The 22,199-nt window shown below is 37.7% G+C and overlaps 1 non-coding gene across 1 annotated transcript; it reads left to right on the forward strand.

Moving 5' to 3' along the window:
- The first annotated feature begins 7,407 nt into the window (after positions 1-7,407).
- On the forward strand, positions 7,408-7,515 carry LOC148553505 (small nucleolar RNA R71). The gene has a single exon (XR_015893544.1). It is a non-coding gene; the product is annotated as a small nucleolar RNA R71 (small nucleolar RNA).
- Positions 7,516-22,199: the final 14,684 nt, after the last annotated feature.

Genomic DNA, 22,199 nt, shown 5'->3' on the forward strand with positions numbered 1-22,199 from the left:
CTTGACTTGAGGGCCAAGAAACATTAATTTTCAGCAAGTCTAAGGTGAGATATCTCTTCCTAACGTGCTGAGGGAGATTTGGTCAGTTGAGAGTTTGTGGATTTAAAGTTGTTCTTGATGTGTTTTAGGAGGAAAAAGTGCTTAAGGACCACCTGAAAGTCTAACCGAATTTGGAGCAGCAAATCAAGGTAGGGATTGACAAATTTAATCTTGATTGATTGTGTTTGAGTTGTGTGATTATGATATGGTTTGGTTATGCTTGAAATTGATTGTTTATATGAGTAATTCTTGTTGAAATTTTGGTGAAAATTTGATGAAATTTGATGATATTCAACTTTGAATTTGTGTTCTTCATGGCTGCTGGAAAAACGAACCCTAGACCTTAAATTGGGGTTCAATTTGTGTTAAAATCATGTAGAAAAGATGGGGTTTTAGTGGCTGCAATTTTATTTTGAATTATGGTAAAAATCGGTTGCTGAAAAGACTGAAAAACGGGTAAAAACAGAGAAAGAATCTGAAGAATATACGAAGAACACGAAGAACACTTTGAGTGTGGTGAAGAACAATGAAGAACACCTTTTTGATCCATAAAAGGGCAAGGAAGTAAATATTTTGGTGTTTGGGGGGTTATTTTGTAATTTCTGAAAGTTAGGGTGGTTAAAGTAGAAATATTAAAAGTTACCGGGGTAAAAAGTTAATTTTAAAGGTTAAAAGGTAAAGGCAAGGTAATTTTCGAAAATTTAATAATAAAATAATAAATAATAATAAAATATTAAATAATAATATTTAATTAAAAATAATATTTTAATAAAAATAATAAAATAATGCGGAAAAGGCAGTTTTCTATAAAAGCTTTAGAAAGACAACTTTAAGCGCAGAATCTCATAATTACCTTCATAAAACACTTAGGGAGTGGTAAAAACATATTAGTGAGGCAAAGATAAATAAAAGATAAAAAGTTGAAGAAAAGATAAAAATCGAAGAAAAAGTCTGTAAAGTTTTAACAACAGAGAAACAGACAGAGACTAGTGAACGAATTAGGGCAACATAGTTAGTTCTTGATTTGCGAATAGGGTTAGGTATTATATGAAAAGTTAAACTGTTTCAGTATAGACTTAATGAACCTATACTCGGGACAGACTAACTATTCATACCGAAATTTACATAAGCTTTAAATACATACGTTAAACAGAGAAATCAGAGCAGAGTAAAGAAACACAGAGAACAGAGTAACCAGAGCAGAATAAAGGGATACAGAGAAAAGAGTAATCAGAGCAAAGTAAAAAGACAAAGAGGAAAGAGTAATGTGATAATGAGAATGATTATGTGATGATTTGTTGCTTGAGGCAACCCAAGAGATGTGTTTATTCATTTGTTGCGTTAAGGCAACTCCAGATATACTTGTATGATCATCTGCTGCAGTGAGGCAGTCAGATAGATAATGGTGTGATCATTGAGAATGCTTTCCTACGGTACAGATCCATATTTTATTTCTGTAAGGCAGAGGGGTTATTTCCTGCTACAGAAGTACCGTGACCACCTGTTCCATTTCTGTAGTGGCAGAGGGGTTATTTCCTGTATACAGAAGGTGTGTCGGCGTACATCCCTGCAGTGGCAGATGTGTTATTTCCTGCGTGCAGTGGACCCTGTGGTGGCAGAGGGGTTATTTCCTGTACACAGGGGTATAGCCAACAGGAAAGCCATATCCGGCTAGTAATGCTGGGTTACGTCGGGAGCGGGTAGAAACCGACAAATGAGCTCATTACCTGCACTAGGGCTAGACATGCATCATACTTGGTTGCGTATTTCCTTTGTTATGTTTGTGGTATGAATGTATGCTTTCCTTGTTTGTATTCCGTTCTCTGCACTTGTGATATTTTCTTGTGTTCTTATGTTTGTGTTCTGCTATATGTTTTCTCTATCTTCTCTACTTATCTGTGTTTTCTAATTACTGCTTCCTTGTATTCTGCTAATAGTCTTCTAAACGACATAGAATTAATGAACGTAAATAATAACCCCGACCCTACTAAGAACTCCCCAGTTCTTACCCCTTCTCTCTCCCTTCCCCCTTCAGATGGAAGTAAGAGTACCTTACCATAGTTCGCTGACGACCGTTCGCAAAAAAGATTCCGCTCTAGGTAGTCTGCTGAGTCTAGAGTGAACTCCATTTCTGTTTATATGTAAATACTGTGAGGCCAGCCAACATCTACACCCTGCTTATCTACAAACTTTAACCTAAGTCCTCCGTACGATGTTGCTATTATGTGGCCACTCGATGAAGTACTTGAGAGACGCTCTTTGATGACATATGATCGTGCAGAGGATTAGTAGACGACCTTCCACCTTTTGATGACGATCCACCTGACTTGAGTTTTGAAGACCTAGAACGTATTTTCCCTCGCTTTAGTAGTTTAGAGGGACTAGGTGAGTATAGAATCTAGGCTAGCCTGGGTGCCAGCTTAGGGACTTCTTGAACAGGTCAGGGCCTGGGATGTTGTATGTATATATATGTATATAGATATTATTTAGCTATAACTAGGGGTGTCCTAACTAAAGATCTTTACTCTAATAAAGGCTGGATAACCGAACGATATCAACTGCATGTGATATATTTATGTATGGTTGTTTATAACTGTTTTATCTGCTATCAGTTGTGAATTGCTTATGAATGATTTCGTCTATTAATCCAAATGTTTAAAAAAAAAAAAAGTACCTCCTAAAATAACTACGCTTTTAACAACGAATCAGGCTCATATAATAAATAATAGATAATAGATAGGTAGACAAGTTGGTAGCGCTCAGTTTCTAGTATGATCATGATGTACCAAAAATTGGGTCGTTACAAAGCACACTCGTTTTTTTGCATTGGACCTTGACTTTAACCGCTCAGTCTCAAGTTTTCACTTGACACCTACACGCCACAAGCACATGGTTAGGGACAGCTTGGTTTAGCCACTTTGGCCAGGATTTTATTCCTTTAGGCCCTCCTATCCACTAATGCTCAAAGCCTTGGGATCCTTTTTATTTGCCCTTGCCTTTTGGTTTTAAGGGTTATTGGCTTTTTGCTCTTGCCTCTTGGTTTTAAGAGCATTTGGCTTTTTCTGCTTGCTTTTTCTTTTTCTTTCTATTTTTTTTCGCCTATTTTTTTTTTCTGCAAGCTTTGTTCTTTGTTGCTTTTTCTTGCTTCAAGAATCATTTTTTATGATTTTTCAGATTATCAAATAACATGTCTCCTTGTCATCATTCTTTCAAGAGCCAACATATTTAACATTCTTAAACAACAACTTCAAAAGACATATGCACTGTTCAAGCATTCATTCAGAAAACAAGAAGCATTGTCACCACATCAATATAATTAAACTAAGTTCAAGGATAAATTCGAAACTCATGTACTTCTTGTTCTTTTGAATTAAAACAGTCTTTATTTAAGAGAGGTGATGGATTTATAGGACATTCATAACTTTAAGACAAAGTTACTAAATACTAATGATCATGTAATGAAGACACAAACATAGATAAGCACTTAACATAGAGAAAATGAAAACAGAGAGTGAGAACAAGGAATGAGTCCACCTTAGTGATGGTGGCGTTTTCTTCTTGAGGAACCAATGATGTCCTTGAGCTCTTCTATGTCTCTTCCTTGTCTTTGTTGCTCCTCCCTCATTGCTTTTTGATCTTCTCTTATTTCATGAAGGATGATGGAGTGCTCTTGATGTTCCACCCTTAGTTGTCCCATGTTGGAACTTAATTCTCCTAGGGAGGTGTTGATTTGCTCCCAATAGTTTTGTGGAGGAAAATGCATTTGAGGCATTTCCGGGATCTCATGGTGATGAGCATCCTGTGCCTCTTGAGCTCCATGAATGGGCTCTCTTGCTTGCTCCATCTTTTTTTTAGTGATGGGCTTCTCTTCCTCAATGTGAATGTCTCCTTCTATGAAAGCTCCAGCTGAGTAACATAGATGACAAATAAGATGGGGAAAAGCTAGCCTTGCCCCAGGGGAGGGCTTTTCGGCTATTTTGTAGAGTTCAAGGGAGATGGCTTCATGAACTTCTACTTCCTCTCCAATCATGATGCTATGGATCATGATGGCCCGATCCACAGTAACTTCAGATCGGTTGCTAGTGGGGATGATGGAGCGTTGGATGAACTCCAACCATCCTCTAGCCACAGGCTTGAGGTCCAATCTTCTTAGTTGAACCGGCTTGCCTTTGGAGTCAATCTTCCATTGAGCTCCTTCCACACATATGTCCATGAGGACTTGGTCCAACCGTTGATTAAAGTTGACCCTTCTAGTGTAGGGGCGTTCATCTCCATGCATCATAGGCAAGTTAAACGCCAACCTCACATTCTCCGGGCTAAAATCTAAGTATTTCCCCCGGACTATTGTAACATAATTCTTTGGATTTGGGTTCTTACTTTGATCATGGTTCCTAGTGATCCATGCATTGGCATAGAACTCTTGAACCATTAGGATGCCGACTTGTTGGATGGGGTTTGTTAGAACTTCCCAACCTCTTCTTTGGATTTCATGTCGGATCTCCGGATACTCATTTTTCTTGAGTTTGAAAGGGACCTCGGGGATCACCTTCTTCTTGGCCACAACATCATAGAAGTGGTCTTGATGGGCTTTGGAGATGAACCATTCCATCTCTCATGACTCGGAGGTGGGAGCTTTTGTCTTTCCTTTCCCTTTTCTAGAGGATTCTCCGGTCTTAGGTGCCATCAATGGTAATGAAAAAACAAAAAGCTTATGCTTTTACCACACCAAACTTAGAATTTTGCTCGCCCTCAAGCAAGAGAAGAAAGAATAGATGAAGAAGACGAAAATATGGAGAGGAGGGGGGAGGTGCGTTTCGGCCAAGAAGAGAAAAGAGGGTTGTGTTGTGTGAAAATGAGGAAGAATGGAGGGTTATATATAGGGAAGGGAGGGGGGGTAAGTTCGGCCATTTAGGGTGGGTTTGGGTGGGAAATTGATTTTGAATTCTGAAGGTAGGTGGAGTTTATGAGGTAGGTTTATGGGGAAGAGTGGATGGATGTGAGTGGTAAAGTGGTGATAGGGAAGAGAGATTGAGGTGATTGGCGAAGAGTTTTGGGGAAGAGTGTTTATGGGATTGTGTGAAAGAGGGGTGAGAAGAGGTGAGTGGAGGTAGGTGGGGATTCTGTGGGGTCCACAGATCCTGAGGTGATCCTGTGGGGTCCACAGATCCTGAGGTGTTCAAGGATTTACAACCTTGCACCCAATTAGGCATGCAAAATGCCCTTGCACACAACTCTGGGCGTTCAGCACCAGATTGGTGCTTGTTCTGGGCGTTGAACGCCCATTTGTTGCCCATTTCTGGCGTTGAACGCCAGAACCATGCTTGTTCTGGGAGTTCAGCGCCAGCTCTTCTCCGGGGTGCATTTCTGGCGTTCAAACGCCCAGATGCTGCCCATTTCTGGCGTTCAACACCAGAACCATGCTCTGTTCTGGCGTTGAATGCCCAAAACATGCTTCTTACTGGCGTTTAAACGCCAGTAAGGTCTTCCTCCAGGGTGTGAATTTTCTTCTGCTGTTTTTGATTCCGTTTTCAATTTTTATATTTATTTTGTGACTCCACATGATCATGCACCTAATAAAACATGAAAAATAATGGAAATTAGATAAATAAACATTGGGTTGCCTCCCAACAAGTGCTTCTTTAATGTCAATAGCTTGACAGTGGGCTCTCATGGAGCCTTACAGATGTGCAGAGCTTTGTTGAGACTCCCCAACACCAAACTTAGAGTTTGGATATGGGAGTTCAACACCAAACTTAGAGTTTGGTTGTGGCCTCCCAACACCAAACTTAGAGTTTGACTGTGGGTCTCTAGTTGACTCTGCTTTGAGAGAAGCTTTTTATGCTTCCTCTCCATGGATGCAGAGAGAGATCCTTGAGATGTAAACACAAGGTTGTCCTCATTTATTTGAAAGATCAATTCTCCTCTGTCCACATCAATCACAGCTCTTGCTGTGGCTAGGAAGGGTCTTCCAAGGATGATGAATTCATCCTCATACTTCCCAGTATCTAGGACTATGAAATCAGTAGGGATGTAAAGGCCTTCAACCTTTACTAACACGTCCTCTACTTGTCCATAAGCCTGTTTTCTTGAATTGTCTGCCATCTCTAATGAGATTTTAGTGGCTTGCACCCTAAAGATTCCCAGTTTCTCTATTACAGAGAGGGGCATGAGGTTTATCCCTGACCCAAGGTCACATAGAGCCTTCTCAAAGGTCATGGTGCCTATGGTACAAGGTATTAAGAACTTTCCAGGATCCTGTTTCTTCTGAGGCAATCTCAGTTGATCCAGATCACTTAGTTCATTGGTGAACAAGGGAGGTTCATCTCCCCAAGTCTCAATACCAAATAATTTGGCATTCAGCTTCATGATTGCACCAAGGTACTTGGTGACTTGCTCCTCAGTGACATCCTCATTCTCTTCAGAAGAGGAATACTCATCAGAGCTCATAAATGGCATAAGGAGGTTTAATGGAATCTCTATGGTCTCAAGTTGAGCCTCAGATTCTTTTAGTTCCTCAAAGGGAAGCTCCTTATTGATCACTGGACGTCCCAAGAGGTCTTCCTCCTTGGGATTCACGTCCTCTCCTTCCTTTGCAGGTTCGGCCATGGTGATCAATTCAATGGCCTTGCACTCTCCTTTTGGATTTTCTTCTGTATTGTTTGGGAGAGTACTAGGAGGGATTTCAGTGATCCTTTTACTCAGCTGGCCCACTTGTGCTTCCAAATTTCTAATGGAAGACCTTGTTTCATTCATGAAACTCACAGTGGCCTTAGATAGATCAAAGACTAAGTTTGCTAGATTAGAAGTATTTTGTTCAGAGTTCTCTGTCAGTTGCTGAGTGGATGATGGAAAAGGTTTACTATTGTTAAACCTGTATCTTCCACCATTATTAAAGCCTTGTTGAGGCTTTTGTTGATCCTTCCATGAGAGATTTGGATGATTTCTCCATGATGGATTATAGGTGTTTCCATAAGGTTCACCTAAGTAATTCACCTCTGCTATTACAGGGTTCTCAGGATCATAGGCTTCTTCTTCAGAAGCTGCCTCTTGAGTACTGTTGGATGCAGCCTGCATTCCATTCAGACTCTGAGAAATCATATTGACTTGCTGAGTCAATATTTTGTTTTGAGCCAATATGGCATTCAGAGTATCAATTTCAAGAACTCCCTTCTTCATAGGCGTCCCATTACTCACAGGATTCCTCTCAGAAGTGTACATGAACTGGTTATTAGCAACCATGTCAATGAGTTCTTGAGCTTCTGCATGCGTTTTCTTTAGGTGAATGGATCCACCTGCAGAAGTATCCAATGACATCTTTGATAGCTCAGATAAACCATCATAGAATATATCCAGGATGGTCCATTCTGAAAGCATGTCAGAAGGACACTTTTTGGTCAGCTGCTTGTATCTTTCCCAAGCTTCATAGAGGGATTCGCCTTCTTTCTGTTTGAAGGTTTGAACATCCATTCTAAGCTTGCTCAGCTTTTGAGGAGGAAAGAACTTGGCTAAGAAAGCCGTGACCAGCTTATCCCAAGAGTTCAGGCTGTTTTTGGATTGAGAGTCCAACCATACTCTAGCTCTGTCTCTTACAGCAAAAGGGAAAAGCATGAGCCTGTAGACTTCAGGATCTACTCCATTAGTCTTAACAGTATCACATATCTGCAAGAATTTAGTTAAGAACTAAAAAGGATCTTCAGATGGAAGTCCATGAAACTTGCAGTTCTGCTGCATCAGAGAAACTAGCTGAGGTTTCAGCTCAAAGTTGTTTGCTCCAATGGCAGGAATGGAGATGCTTCTTCCATGTAAATTGGAATTAGGTGCAGTAAAGTCACCAAGCATTCTCCTTGAATTATTATTATTTTCGGCTGCCATCTCCTCTTCCTGTTCAAAAATTTCTGAAAGGTTATCTCTGGATTGTTATAATTTAGCTTCTCTTAGTTTCCTCTTCAGAGTCCTTTCAGGTTCTGGATCTGCTTCAACAAGAATATTCTTGTTCTTGCTCCTGCTCATATGACAAAGAAGAGGGCACAGAAAAAAATAATAATAATAATAATAGGGATCCTTTATACCACAGTATAGAGGTTCTTGTGTGAGTGGAAGAAAGGAAGGGGACAAAGAATGTAATGTAAGGAAAGAAACACAAGGGTGAGGAGAGCAGAGATGTGAGGTGAGGAGATGTTAGTAGATGAATAAATAAATAGAATAAGATGAGAGAGAAGGAGAATTTTCGAAAATAATTTTTTTGAAAAAGAGTTAGTGATTTTTGAAAATAGTTTTTGAAAAAAGGTTAGTAATTTTCGAAAATTAGAGAGAGAGAGTTAGTTAGGTGGTTTTGAAAAAGATAAGAAACAAACAAAAAGTTAGTTAGTTAGTTGAAACAAATTTGAAAATCAATTTTGAAAAGATAAGAAGATAAGAAGTTAGAAAAAATATTTTAAAATCAAATTTTGAGAAAGATAGGATTTTGAAAAAGATAAGATAGAAAGATATTTTTGAAAAGATATGATTGAAATTAGTTTTGAAAAAGATTTGATTTTTAAAATCACAATTAATGACTTGATTCACAAGAAATCACAAGATATGATTCTAGAACTCAAAGTTTGAATCTTTCTTAACAAGCAAGCAACAAACTTTGAAATTTTTGAATCAAAACATTAATTGATGATGTTATTTTCGAAAATTATGATATAAAATTAAGAAAAAGATTTTTGAAAAATATTTTTGTAATTTTCAAAAATAACTAAGAAAAATGAAAAAGATTTGATTTTTGAAAAAGATTTTGAGAAGATAAGATTTTTAAATTGAAAATTTGATTTGACTCATAAAAACAACTAGATTTTAAAAATTTTTGAAAAAGTCAACTCAAATTTTCGAATTTTATGAGTGAAAAAGGGAAAGATATTTTTTTGATTTTTGGACTTTTAATGATGAAAGGGAAAAACATGAAAAAGACTAAATGCATGGAAATTTTAGATCAAAACAATGAATACATGCAAGAATGCTATGAATGTCAAGATGAACACCAAGAACACTTTGAATGTCATGATGAACATCAAGAACTTATTTTTGAAAATTTTTAATGCAAAGAAAACATGCAAGACACCAAACTTAGAAATCTTTCATGTTTAAACACTATGAATGCAAAAATGTATATGAAAAACAAGAAAAGACACAAAACAAGAAAACATCAAGATCAAACAAGAAGACTTACCAAGAACAACTTGAAGATCATGAAGAACACTATGAATGCATGAATTTTTTCGAAAAATGCAAGATGAACATGCAATTGACACCAAACTTTCAGCTTGACTCAAGACTCAAACAAGAAACATGAAATATTTTTGATTTTTATGATTTTATTATTTTTTTTGTATTTTCTTTTAAAAAATTTTTTCAAAAATTATTTTGAAAAAGAAAAATAAGGATTCCAAAATTTTTAATATGAATTCCAAAGGAGGAATTTTTGAAAAATTTTTTGAAGAAATATATTTTTTTTAAATAAAATAAAAAGAAAATTACCTAATCTGAGCAACAAGATGAACCGTCAGTTGTCCAAGCTCGAACAATCCCCGGCAACAGCGCCAAAAACTTGGTGCACGAAATTGTGATCTCTGGTAATGGCTCCAAAAACTTGGTGCTCTAATCTCAATTCATAATTTGTCACAACTTCGATACAACTAACCAGCAAGTGCACTAGGTCGTCCAAGTAATAAACCTTACGTGAGTAAGGGTCGATCCCACGGAGATTGTTAGTATGAAGCAAGCTATGGTCACCTTGTAAATCTCAGTCAGGCGGATAATAATTGATTATGGAGTTTTCGAATATTAATAATAAATAGAAAATAAGGATAGAAATACTTATGTAATTCATTGGTTAGAATTTCAGATAAGCGTATAGAGATGTATTCGTTCCTCTGAACCTCTGCTTTCCTGCTGTCTTCATCCAATCAATCTTACTCCTTTCCATGGCTGGCTTTATGTAAGGACATCACCATTGTCAATGGCTACTTTTGATCCTCTCTGGAAAATGGTCCGATGCGCTGTCACTGCATGGCTAATCGTCTGGAGGCATCACCGTTGTCAAGGGCTGCGTTCTATCCTCTCTGTGAAAATGGTCCGATGCGCTGTTACTGCATGGCTAATCATCTGGAGGTTCTCGATCATACTGGAATAGGATTTACTATCCTTTTGCGTCTGTCACTACGCCCAGCACTCCCGAGTTTGAAGCTCGTCACAGTCATTCAATCCCAGAATCCTACTCGGAATACCACAGACAAGGTTTAGACTTTCCGGATTCTCATGAATGCCGCCATCAATCTAGCTTACACCACGAAGATTCTGATTAAGAGATCCAAGAGATAATCATTCAATTGAAGGTAGAACGGAAGTGGTTGTCAGGCACGCGTTCATGGGGAATGATGATGATTGTCACGTTCATCACATTCATGTTGAAGTGCGAATGAATATCTTAGACGCGCTTGATACGGTTGTAGTGTCTGGAGCTCTTGCTTCCTAGAGAGTAATCCTTTTGGGCTCCGCCATATTACCTGCACGTAAATCAACATAATCAGTAGAAGAGGAGCTTGTTTCTTCCTAAAATGGCACTTCAGATTCGCTCTCAGATAAGACTGGTGAATTGGTAGTAACCACTTCACCACCCTCAGAGGCTAACCGATGCCGAGCTTGCCTAATACGAGAAATAGTTCTTTCAATTTCAGAATCAAACGCGGCTAAGCTCGGATCAGGTAGAGAACACGTCATTCAATGAAAGAAACATACAGCTCATGGTAATAAAATAAAATAAAATATGCAAATATCAAAAATTAAAAATATTTACACCAACCAAAAATTTAGCACACTATTGCAACTCCTCGGAAACGGTGCCAAAAATTGACATGCGGAAAATTGCAGATTAAGAATTTAATATAGAAATAACGTTGCAAGTACAGTTCTTAACCGATGAAAACTCCGCTTATCAATTTAGAAAGAATTTTCACAATTGAAGAATAAAATACTAGGAGTAGAATTCTCAGGTTGTCTTCCAACGAGTTGACAAAAGAGTGCTATTTTATTGGTCAAGAATTTTTTTGAGAAATTTAAGAGTTGGAGAACAGAAAAATAAACGATTATAAATTAAAGCAATGAAAATTAACAAGAGGTTTTGTGTAATTGAAATAAAAGGCTTGACCGGGAGAAGATTAATCAGAAGTTCTATCCTTGTTAAATTCTACCAAGTGTAATAGTAAGAGGTTGTTGTTTTTTACTTAGTTACGCTTTACCGAATAAACAAAAGTCAAGTAATTAAGCTAACTCTAACCCACAAGTCCTAATCCTCTCCTATGGAAGGATTAGCGTTAGTAACTAGAGAGTTAGCCAACAACTTCCAATTTTAAATTAACACTTGAGTGTTTGATGAGCCCATATTTGACGATATGTTTTAGCTTGAATTGGATGTATTTCATCACATAAACTCACACTTATTCACCAAAATAGCATACTTTTGTGTTTAATCCCTAAATTGAGACTAAATGTGAAAACATGCATTTTGTGCTTAAATTGAGCAATTTAATCTCACTTTTATTCCATTCGATGACGTGATATGTTTGTTGAGTGATTTTAGGTCTTAGAGGCAAGAATGGTTTGGTAGAAGTGGAAGAAACCATGCAAAAAAGGAGAAAACATGAAGAAAACAAAGGAGAAAAGCATTTCAGCTTGTGCCCACGCACACCTTCTGTGCCCACGCACAGGGGTCAAAATCAGGACCTGTGCATCCGCACAGGTCTGTGCCCATGCTCAGGGCAGAATGGAAATCAGGACCTATGCGTCCGCACAGGAGGAAAAACAGCAAGTGTGCCCATGCACAGACCTGTGCGTCTGCACATGTACCAGCACATGCCTCCATTAAAAAGTCACGTGGACTCGCATTTTGAGGGCTTTTTGGCCCATTTTTGAAGGCTTTGGAGCATATTTGAAGGGGGAAGCAATCATATATGAGAACACACACATTACCATACTTCATAGAATAGTTTTTAGGAGTAGTGTAGTGTAGTTTTAGGTTTTGCTCTCGTAGGGTTTAATTAGGGTTTTGTAGAATTTTATACTTCAAGTCTTGCTTTTGGATTTTGTAATTTACAGTGTAAGTATTTCCTTAATTGTCTCTTTCAATTACCATACTTGTTCTACACTTGTTTCTATTTTTAATTTCCTTTATCAATATACGCTTGGTTTTGTAATTTTGATGTTCTTGTTGATGAATTCGATGTTTGATGCTTGTTTTATGTTTGTTTGAGTTGCCTCTATTGATTTTGATCATTTATGGTTCATAGCTTTCATTAATTTACCAATTTTGCCATGTTTTGTGAATATGCATACTAGGTGTTTGATGAAATGTCAACCCTAGCTATGGCATAAATTTCCACCCCTTGGCTTGGGAAAAATGAGTCTATGGATTACTAGAGCCTTAATGTCCAACATTTAGTGGTAATTCTTGGGGAGTTAGTTGATTCTTGTTTCCATTAAGTTAGCCTTTTACCAACTACTTTGGTAAGTTGGTTAGAACTTATGGATTAAGGTCAATTATGCTTACTTGATTTACTCCTGGATGTTAGGGGTTAACTAAGCGAGATTAACTCATGATAATTACCATAGTTGTGGTTATGGCAATGATAGGATTCCATAATTCATCCCAAGTCAAGGTTTCTTTTATGTTTTAAACCACTTTTCCATCAATTTTGAGTCTTACTTGTTTATATTACATACATAGTTCTTTTATTCCTTTATTAGTTTATTAATTGCAATTTTGTCTTCTTCTTTTATTTCTTTATTGCTTGCTTCTTTATTATTGAAAACCCCTTTGGCTCTTCACAACCAAAATTGTGCACTTGTTGGCATTAGTTCCTAGGGAGAACGACCTGAGAGTCTAAATACTCTCGGTTATAATTGTGTTTTGAATTGTGACATTATCTTGAATTGAATTTTGATTAAGAGGATCCGTTGCCGGTTCGGACTATACTCACAACGGAATTACTTTATCTAGTCTTCCGAATTGGCAAAAATTCTCTTCCTCTATCAAATTGGCGCCGTTGCCGGGGAACTAGCGTCATGAGTGCTATATTTTGGTTGTTGTAAATATGTCCATAGTGTGAATAGATACTTTTTGGGTTATTTGCTTGTTTTTGCTATTAATTAGGATTTTGTCTCTATTGTTACTTGATGTCTTTAGTCTTTATTTGCTATTTTCTCTTTGAGTTATCACCCTCTTGGTTTGGAGTTTGGTTGTGATTATTTTGTAGGGATAATAACTTCTATTTTGGATTGCATCATGGGTTTGGAGCATCAATTTTAGGAGGAGCAACCTCCTCCATACCCAATGAGCTATACCCTTCCTAATGCACATACCCAACCCAAGGATATGGTAGATTTCACTTTGATCATGCACCTCCACCACCATATGCCTATGACCTATACCTTCAACACAATCCTCAATCACCCTATCTTCAAAAACCACACCACCACCACCATACACCTTCCTACATACCACCTCAAAACACTTACCAACATGAGTCACCTCCCACACATACAAACTTTCTCCCAATTTATGAACCTTATTTTTCACTACAATGTGAAGTCTTTCCACCCTTGACCCAAGAACCACAAGACTTTCATACCTTTCTCGATGAGCAAGAAGGATTTCGAAGGACACAAGGTCAATTCATGGCTACCATAGCCGAAGCAGTGAACCGCTTGGTTCTTCTATGCTCATCCGATCAAGATATTTCTCTTAGAGGATGTGAGGAAACAATTGAAGGGCGTAGAGAAGAGGAGAAGGTGGATCCCCAAGGGAAAAAAGAAGGGTTAGGTCATGACATGCAACAAGAGGGAGAATGTAGAGTATATGAATCAGAGGAGAGAAAGGGAGAATTGAGGAAGATTGATCGAGATGAGGATTCCATCATTCATGATTTTTTGTCCTCCTTGATCACTCCCCTTAAGGATCCTAATGAACCTCTTCCCCTTGAGCTTGAGAAGGACATGGAGGTAGACTTCTCACAACCTCCTTGTTATGATGTGAGTGATGGAGAAGAGGAGGAAGAGGTTGGTAAGGAAGGAGTTGTCAACCAAGAGCATATTGAGTGGGTGGCAATTTCACCTATGAGCCTTCATTGGGCCCCATCAATATACTATCTTGGAGACGGACTACCAACTCAAGGTCTTCCTTGGGTTGGTGGGTGGTAGAAAAAGGAGTATTGGGTGCCAAGTGGATCTAAGGTTCTTCAAGAAGACCAATTCAAGACTTGGAGTTCAAGCATGGTGTAGAGCACAATTGGGTGATTTTTGGAGAATGTTGAGGTACTTCAAGGGTCAATTAGGAACTTGTACATCCGGCTTAAAACATAAAAATCCGCAAGAAGGAGAACAGGAGGCTAGAATATGGGATCTCGGAGGAGCCTCAAAGTGCAAGCTTGGATGGAGATTCAAGGTGGAGTGGAAACACAAACCACCCTAACAAGAGTCTCCAAAAAAAGTCCAACATAGGACTATAAACCAAAGTGCTAGGTGGGAGACACCCCACCATGGTAACATCTTTCCTACCCTTTCCCTTTGTTTATAGTCCTTGTTTCTTGCATGTTTGCTTGTCTTGGTTAGCTTAAGATTGGTTTAGTTTTGACTTTAGTAGGTTAATTTGCATAATGGATCATGATTTTGTGATGTTTTGAATATTTTGGGGTTGATATGTTGATGTGCTAAGGCTTGTTACCTTAGTTTTGAAAAGAAAAATTTTGTGAAACAGGGCATCTGTGCGTGCGCACCATGCTGTGCGCGCGCACACATCTGCATTTTTCTCTAACAGTGCGGCCGCACAAGCCCGTGCGTTTGCACACTCCTTGACATGCCCTCTGGTCGCAGTACCAGCACAGCCTGTGTGTATGCGCAGCTTTGTTTTCTGTGACCTGTGCGTCCGTACCATCCTGTGCTTATGCACACAATCCCTTTTCACGCACCTTGTGCGTTCGCACCCAGTTGTGCGTACGCACATGCTCTTGCACTCCCTCTGGTGGAAGCGCTCGCACAGCATGTGCATGTGAACACCCCATCCATTTTTGCAACTGTGCGGGCACACGATTCTTTGTGCGTACGCACACATGATCCTCCAAAAAAAATCCCTTCTGTGCATGTGCACAAGCTTGTGCACACGCACACGCCCTAACCCTCTCTCTGTCAAGAGCGTTCGCACGCTCTGTGCGAGCGCACACCATCCCCTGTTTCACGAAGTGTGCGTACACATACACACACCTGTACGTGCGCACAGGTGCTGTTATGAGCAAGATTTTTATTGCACTTTGAATTAAGCCCTAACATACTTCCCACCCCTTCCACCCTTCTCTTTTCTTTCCTTTGCCCTCTTTTCTACTTATTTTTCTTAGTTTTCATTGCATCTCATTTTTATTCTAGTACTTATATTAGTTTTGGTTTACTTGCTTGTTAATTGAATAAGTTGCAAGTGTTTATTTGATATTGATTGGGTTGTTTATTGCTTAGAGTTTCCACCAATGCACTTATACTTTGCCTTAATTTACTAGTACTTAGTGGGTCTGATAACTCATGTTTTAATTGTACCACTAGGATAAATTATATAAGTGTGTTAGATTAAGTGATTTGAGTTGAAATTATTTGTTCTTCATGATTTTTATATTAAAATTCATCACATGTCCAGTACTTGGTCCTTGTTAATGCTTTTGCATTTATTTGAGTGACCTAACTTGATTCTTATCAAGATTATCACTTTTTGTAACAAGTACCTTTCCATGTGACTTTTTCATTATGCTTCGTGATGAATAGGGAGTTTTCGTTCAGTATTGAATTGGTTGTTGTTTATTGTGCTATTTTATATCAAACATGCGCTTTCACTTGCACAATTTCAATATCCAATACTTCATATACTCAATTCACTCTTTTGGTGGTTGCCTAAGTTTGTTTGTCCTTAGTTGATGCTCACTCTTTGCTTGCAACTTAGGCCATTTAATTGAGGAACTCATGCTCACTTTTTGATTGTGTGGATGCCTTTTTAACCGGCCGTTGTGTGTGTTCCAAGCGCGCGAATAATTGGAATACACACATGGCTGATTTTTTTATCATACCACACCACTATGGAAACTTCCTCAATTAGATGCTTATTTACTCCCTCCTTTACCTTTTTGTGCTACTTGCCCTATACTTTTTACTTATAATTTATTCATTCTTTTTGAGGATGACACATAAAGGTAAGGAGCCGAGAGAGGAGAAGGACGCCGAAAAGGGAGATGCCAAGAATGCATTGAGCTTGGCAAGTTTACTACAACCTGAGCCCCTATATCCGCCAACTGAAGGTGGAATGCTTAGAGACAATCCCCCCGGATTGTGTTCGTGCACGGAGGACCATGTAACGCTTAAGTGTGGGGGAGGATTCGTCATTTTAGGGTGTAAACTTTCTTTTCCAAACACTTTGCACTTTATTTTAGCTTTTTTTTTATTATGTTTCTTGTAGATATTTAGAGTTTTTTTTATTGTTGAATTGCATTTTCTTCTAGTATATATATCTTAGTTTAGTCATAGTTTATATATATTGCATTTTGCATCTTTTGCATCATATATAGCTTATAGATAGAAGTTATGATTGGATGATGTGAATAGTATAGCACCTAGTTTAATTTTGTCCTAATTGTTCATGTTAATTTTTGCTTGTTGAAAATTAGGAGAGAACTAGGAAAAATTTTGAAAATTGCATCCATCACATGCATACATACATAAAAGGAAATAATTTTGGTGAAAAACAACAAGGATTTCCAAGAATTTTGTTTCAAGGGCACTCTATTGAATTGATTTGAAAAACGATTTTTATACTTGCTTGAATGATTTTTATGGAGCATAGAAGAGAGATAGAACAAAACAACCTTGTGAGTTGTTGAGTCTTAATGAGTGGTTACACATTATAACCACAAATTTTGTTCATTGTGTGCTATATCTCCTTCTATGATTGTAATCTTGGTTTTGATTGATTCTTTATTTCCAATGTTTGATGTCTTGAATGCATTTAGCATGATTGAGGCCATTTTTGAATTAAACTCACTCACTCACCTATATAGCCTTACCCTTGCATCTACCGTTGTTAACCCCGTTGAGCTTGTTAAACCCCTTTGTTCTAATCATAATCGCATCAAAACCTTAAGCGTAAGACCACGATTTACCTTGAATTGCATCTTTGATTAGCTTAGGTTAAGGTGTGTATTTCATTTAAGTGTGGGGGAAATTTTGGGGAACATTGGTAGAGAAAAATGTTGTTGTGGGTATTCATTGAAAATTTGGAAAAAAATGGGTGCACATCCATGTATCAATTTGCTTTAATTATATGCATTTGTCATAGAAAAGAAAGAAATAGAAAAGAAAAAAATGTAAAAAAAATATAGTAATAAGATGGGACAAAAATTATCCCAAAGAAAAAGAAAAAAATGATGAATAAGAAATGCATATGTGTTTTGAATAGGAACTAAGTCATGAATGTGTGTGAAAGAAGTAATGGGCGGAATGAATTTTTTTGTGGGTTAATTGATATAGGTTGAGTTGGGTACTTGAGCTAATCAAAGATTCAATCCTTTAGTCCACTTAACCATATACTCATCCTACCCTTACCCCAACCCCATTACAACCTTTTAAAGACCTCATGATACATGCATTCATGCATCACTTGTTTGATTGTTAGATGAAAAGCAAATCATTGAAAGCATGATTAAGAGGAGACTTGAGTGAATTGACCTTAAACACCGAGTGACTAGAGTGTATATACACCAAGTGAGGGTTCGATCACCCAACTATATGTTTCCATACTTCTTATCATGCATTCTTGCAAGTTGCTTCTTTTTGATGAGTTAAATCAATTCTTTAGATTTTTTATTGCATTGAGTTATTTCTTTGCCTAGCCCTATATGTCTATACACTTGCTTGGAATTTGATTGTTTGTTTTCACCAAATCAATAGGGCATTATAGATATATAGGTATATAATATATACCTACTTGCATCCATATAGATAGTTACATTCAATAAGTTGTTTCCCTTTGATCATTATCCTTGTTTGGTTTAGCATGAGGACATGCTATTGTTTAAGTGTGGGGGAATTGATGAGCCCATATTTGACGATATATTTTAGCTTGAATTGGATGAATTTCATCACATAAACTCACACTTATTCACCAAAATAGCATACTTTTGATTTTGATCCCTAAATTGAGCCTAAATGTGAAAACACGCATTTTTGTGCTTAAATTGAGCAATTTAATCTCACTTTTATTCCATTCGATGCCGTGATATGTTTGTTGAGTGATTTTAGGTCCTAGAGGCAAGAATGGTTTGGTAGAAGTGGAAGAAAGCATGCAAAAAGGGAGAAAACATGAAGAAAACAAAGGAGAAAAGCATTTCAGTCTGTGCCCACGCACGCCTTTTGTGCGTGGGCACAGGGGTCAAAATCAGGACCTGTGCGTCCGCACAGGTCTGTGCCCATGCTCAGGACAGAATGGTAATCAGGACCTGTGCGTCCGCACAGATCTTTGCGTCCGCACAGGAGGAAAAACAGCAAGTGTGCCCATGCACAGTGTAACGACCCAACTTCCAGCATGTCATGATCATACTAAAAGTTGAACGTTACCAACCTGTTCCCCAACTTAAGTAATATTTAATAAATATAAGCCTGTTCGTTGTTAACACCTCACGAGTTTCGAGTAATTTTTTTTTAAAACAATAGTAGTTTAGAGTCGCATACATGTAGTATAACAACGAAACATGAGTACACACATCCAAGGAATAGTAGAAGGCAATATATAGAATATCACACCATAATATACATCATAATACAGAAGCAGCTTAGTTATACCAGTAAGGAATTATAACACAGCATCCTTCAGTTAGTGACTCATATAACATATACACATATATACATAAGACGTCCCGGGGCCTGGCCTATCCAAAAGCCCCTAAGCTGGCACCCAGGCTAGCCTAACTCTATGACATGCCTATTTCCCTCTGAGCATGCTAGTAAAAGTGAGGGAGATACTCTAAGGTACCAGAGTTAGAGTGGACGCCTCAAAGGTCTCCTTGTCTCTGATCCAAAAGCCCCTCATAGAAAACCATTGGGCAGGTGATGATGCCTGCTCGCTGGTGCCCCCTGGCTCATTGCTGCCAGAAGAGATATCCTCGATCTCAGGATCACGTACTATATAATTACGTACACAAGGTGCCACACATCGGATGTAATACTCGCAGCTGCGCACTGGATCGTCGTGGATGTACGGATGATTAATCTCGTAGGGCAAGACTCCCGTGTCCATCTGAAGAGGTGTAAGGGGTAAGAACTGGGGAGTTCTTAGTAAGGTCGGGGTTCATAGTTAAGTCCATTTATAATGTCCGCTTGCAAGTTTCTAAATCCTTTGAAAATTGATGGTTTAACAATCAAATATTCAACACCTTTTCCAAAGAAATCAGTTAATTAACCATAAATCCAAACTTCTTTTCCAGATATAAGAATCTGAAAAGTTTCCTAATGGTATGAATAACCAACTTGTCCCAAGCATAGGTTCAATTAAGTCTATGCTGTAAGAGTTTGATTTTTCATACTTTACTAGACTATAAACATAAAAGAAGTTACCTACGCGGTATAAATGATCATCTTGTTCCAAGCATAGGTTCATTAAGTCTATGCCGAATCAGTCAGATACTTTATACAAAGCTAGACCTCAAACAAACCAACCACAGCCTTAGGCCCAAACAACTCAATCAACATCCAATCACCACAATCCAAACAATCAGTTACAAACACAAGTAATGAGGTTCAAACACAATCAAGAGCAGTTACGTCAAGTATAGCAGTTAGCAATTAAGCAGAGTTGTTCACATAGGCAAACCAATTAAAATATGCACAAACAAGTATGATGCATGTCAGATCCTACTGCAGGTAATGAGCTCATTTGTCGGTTTCGACCCGCACCTGACGCAATCCGACCCTCCAGGTCAGATAAGGCCTTCCCAGAACTTAATCCCAGATTAAGTACCGCATACCCTCTACCAAGTACTCTCGACTTGCAGGGCTCGTATTTGCTCAAATCTCAATATACCACAGGTATGCGAGTCAGGCCTCTACCAAGCATTCAGCTTGCAGGGCTGGTACATCTCTACCGCAGCCTGTGTGGGAAGCAACATCACAATACGGGCGTCCCCGCATAATATTCACAAGCATCACCTGAAGGCTCATAAGTCACATATAACCATACTTTTCATCACTTAGCAATCATCTTCATTATCTTTCCACAATCATAAATCAAGCATCACAACATCACAGTGAGCTCATTTTACAATTCTCTGCTTATTCTGTAAGGTCAAACACACTGCTATATAGCTTTTAATTTCTTTTCTTTCCAACATGTATGAAAGTTTCTAAAACCTTTTTCATTACCATATATACCTCAATACTTTCTCTTGAACTTTCCTTAGGTGTTTAATAAAGAGAATTAAGGAATTCTGGACTCAAAAATGCCTTCCTGAGGCTTTTAGGAAAAACTATCTTTTTATCAATATTTTATTATTATTAATAAAATAATATTAACAATAAAATAATATTTGAATATTTTAATATTAAAATAATAATATTTTATTCAACTTTCAAAAATTGCATTTTGACCCCTGAACTTTTTGGAAATTGTATTTTGACCCCTTAACTTTTAATATTTGCACTTTAGCCCCTTAACTTTTCTTTAATTAACTTTCAACCCCAAACATTTTAATAATTATAATTTGACCCCAAAATCATCAAAACCAACATTTTTCTTGTCCTTCAAAGACCAAAAATATTTTTCCAAAAGTTCATCAGATTTCAGCTTGATTTTCAACTAGTTTTTCAATCTTTTCGGTAACCGATTTTTACCTGATTTTGACCAAACCAAAGAGCAACGTTTCAGCCATCAAATACACATCAAAAACACATCAAATATCATGAATTTCATGGCTGGAAAGCCACGTTTTTCAGCAGCAACAACAACAACAACTTCAAAACCATCAAAAACTTGATTTTCAAGCATTAAACAACAAGATCTCATGATCAAACCATCACACAAACACTCAAAATCAAGCTTCAAGCAACAAGAGCTGATTTAACACTTCAAGAACCAAACCAATCATTGATTAATTTACCAAACCTTACCTCCTTTGCAGCTGCCAAGAATTGAACCAAGAACAAGCTTCCAAAAGCACTTTTACGCCTATTTTAACATCAAAAACAACTTTAGAACCATATGAACCATGAAGGCTGAAGCTTCATGATGGTGAAAAGTAGGTTTTCCTCACCTCAAGGAAGCTAGAAATCACGTTTTCTTAGAGCCTGTGGTGATTGAACAAGAGATCTTAAGAGAAAACATGAAGAAAACATCATCAGCTTGAGTTCCCACCATGGATGAAAATTCAAGGAGGAGGAGCAGCCATCATGCCTTGATTTACTCCATGAAAATTGATATAGAAATGAAGAGGAGGAAGAGGTGATCATTTTGGTCGGATTAGATTTTTGATAGGGGTTTTAGTTTGAAAAAGAACGGAGAAAGAAGCTTAGGTGTTCATGGAAGTTTTCATGGAAGTTCTTCCATATCTCTCTCAAGAATTTCGAATTTCTAACTTGTTTAGAAAGTAAAAATGATAGTAATGATGATACATGGGAGAACGTGGGGTTTGGATAAGCATTATCCTAAATTTTGGTGTAAAAATATCTCAAGAAAGGATAATTACTAAAGCTAGATGTATTAGAATACAAGTGTTTCTTACTTTTCCCTTAAGAAACCTTTTCTTGGAGAGCAAGAAAGGAAACATGTGGTGGCTAACTCTGGGAGAGCCATGTGTCACAGGGTGCTGACTCATCAGAGTTTAATAATAAAATATCATTTTAAAGATAATTACTAAAACTAGATACATCAGATTACACTACTAAAGGATAAGCATGAGTGTTAATAGTATAAATGATACTAGTAACATGATAATCATGAGAATAAAAGATATATGATGAAGCATTAGCATTGCTAAGTTCATCTAAGAATGCCGATATTATCCATTACCGGTAGATTTCTAGCTCAGTTAGTATATTACTAAACATAG

The sequence above is a fragment of the Arachis ipaensis genome, chromosome B7 (assembly GCF_059453495.1).
Source record: "Arachis ipaensis isolate K30076 ecotype BB chromosome B7, ASM5945349v1, whole genome shotgun sequence".
In the NCBI taxonomy this organism is placed as follows: domain Eukaryota; kingdom Viridiplantae; phylum Streptophyta; class Magnoliopsida; order Fabales; family Fabaceae; genus Arachis; species Arachis ipaensis.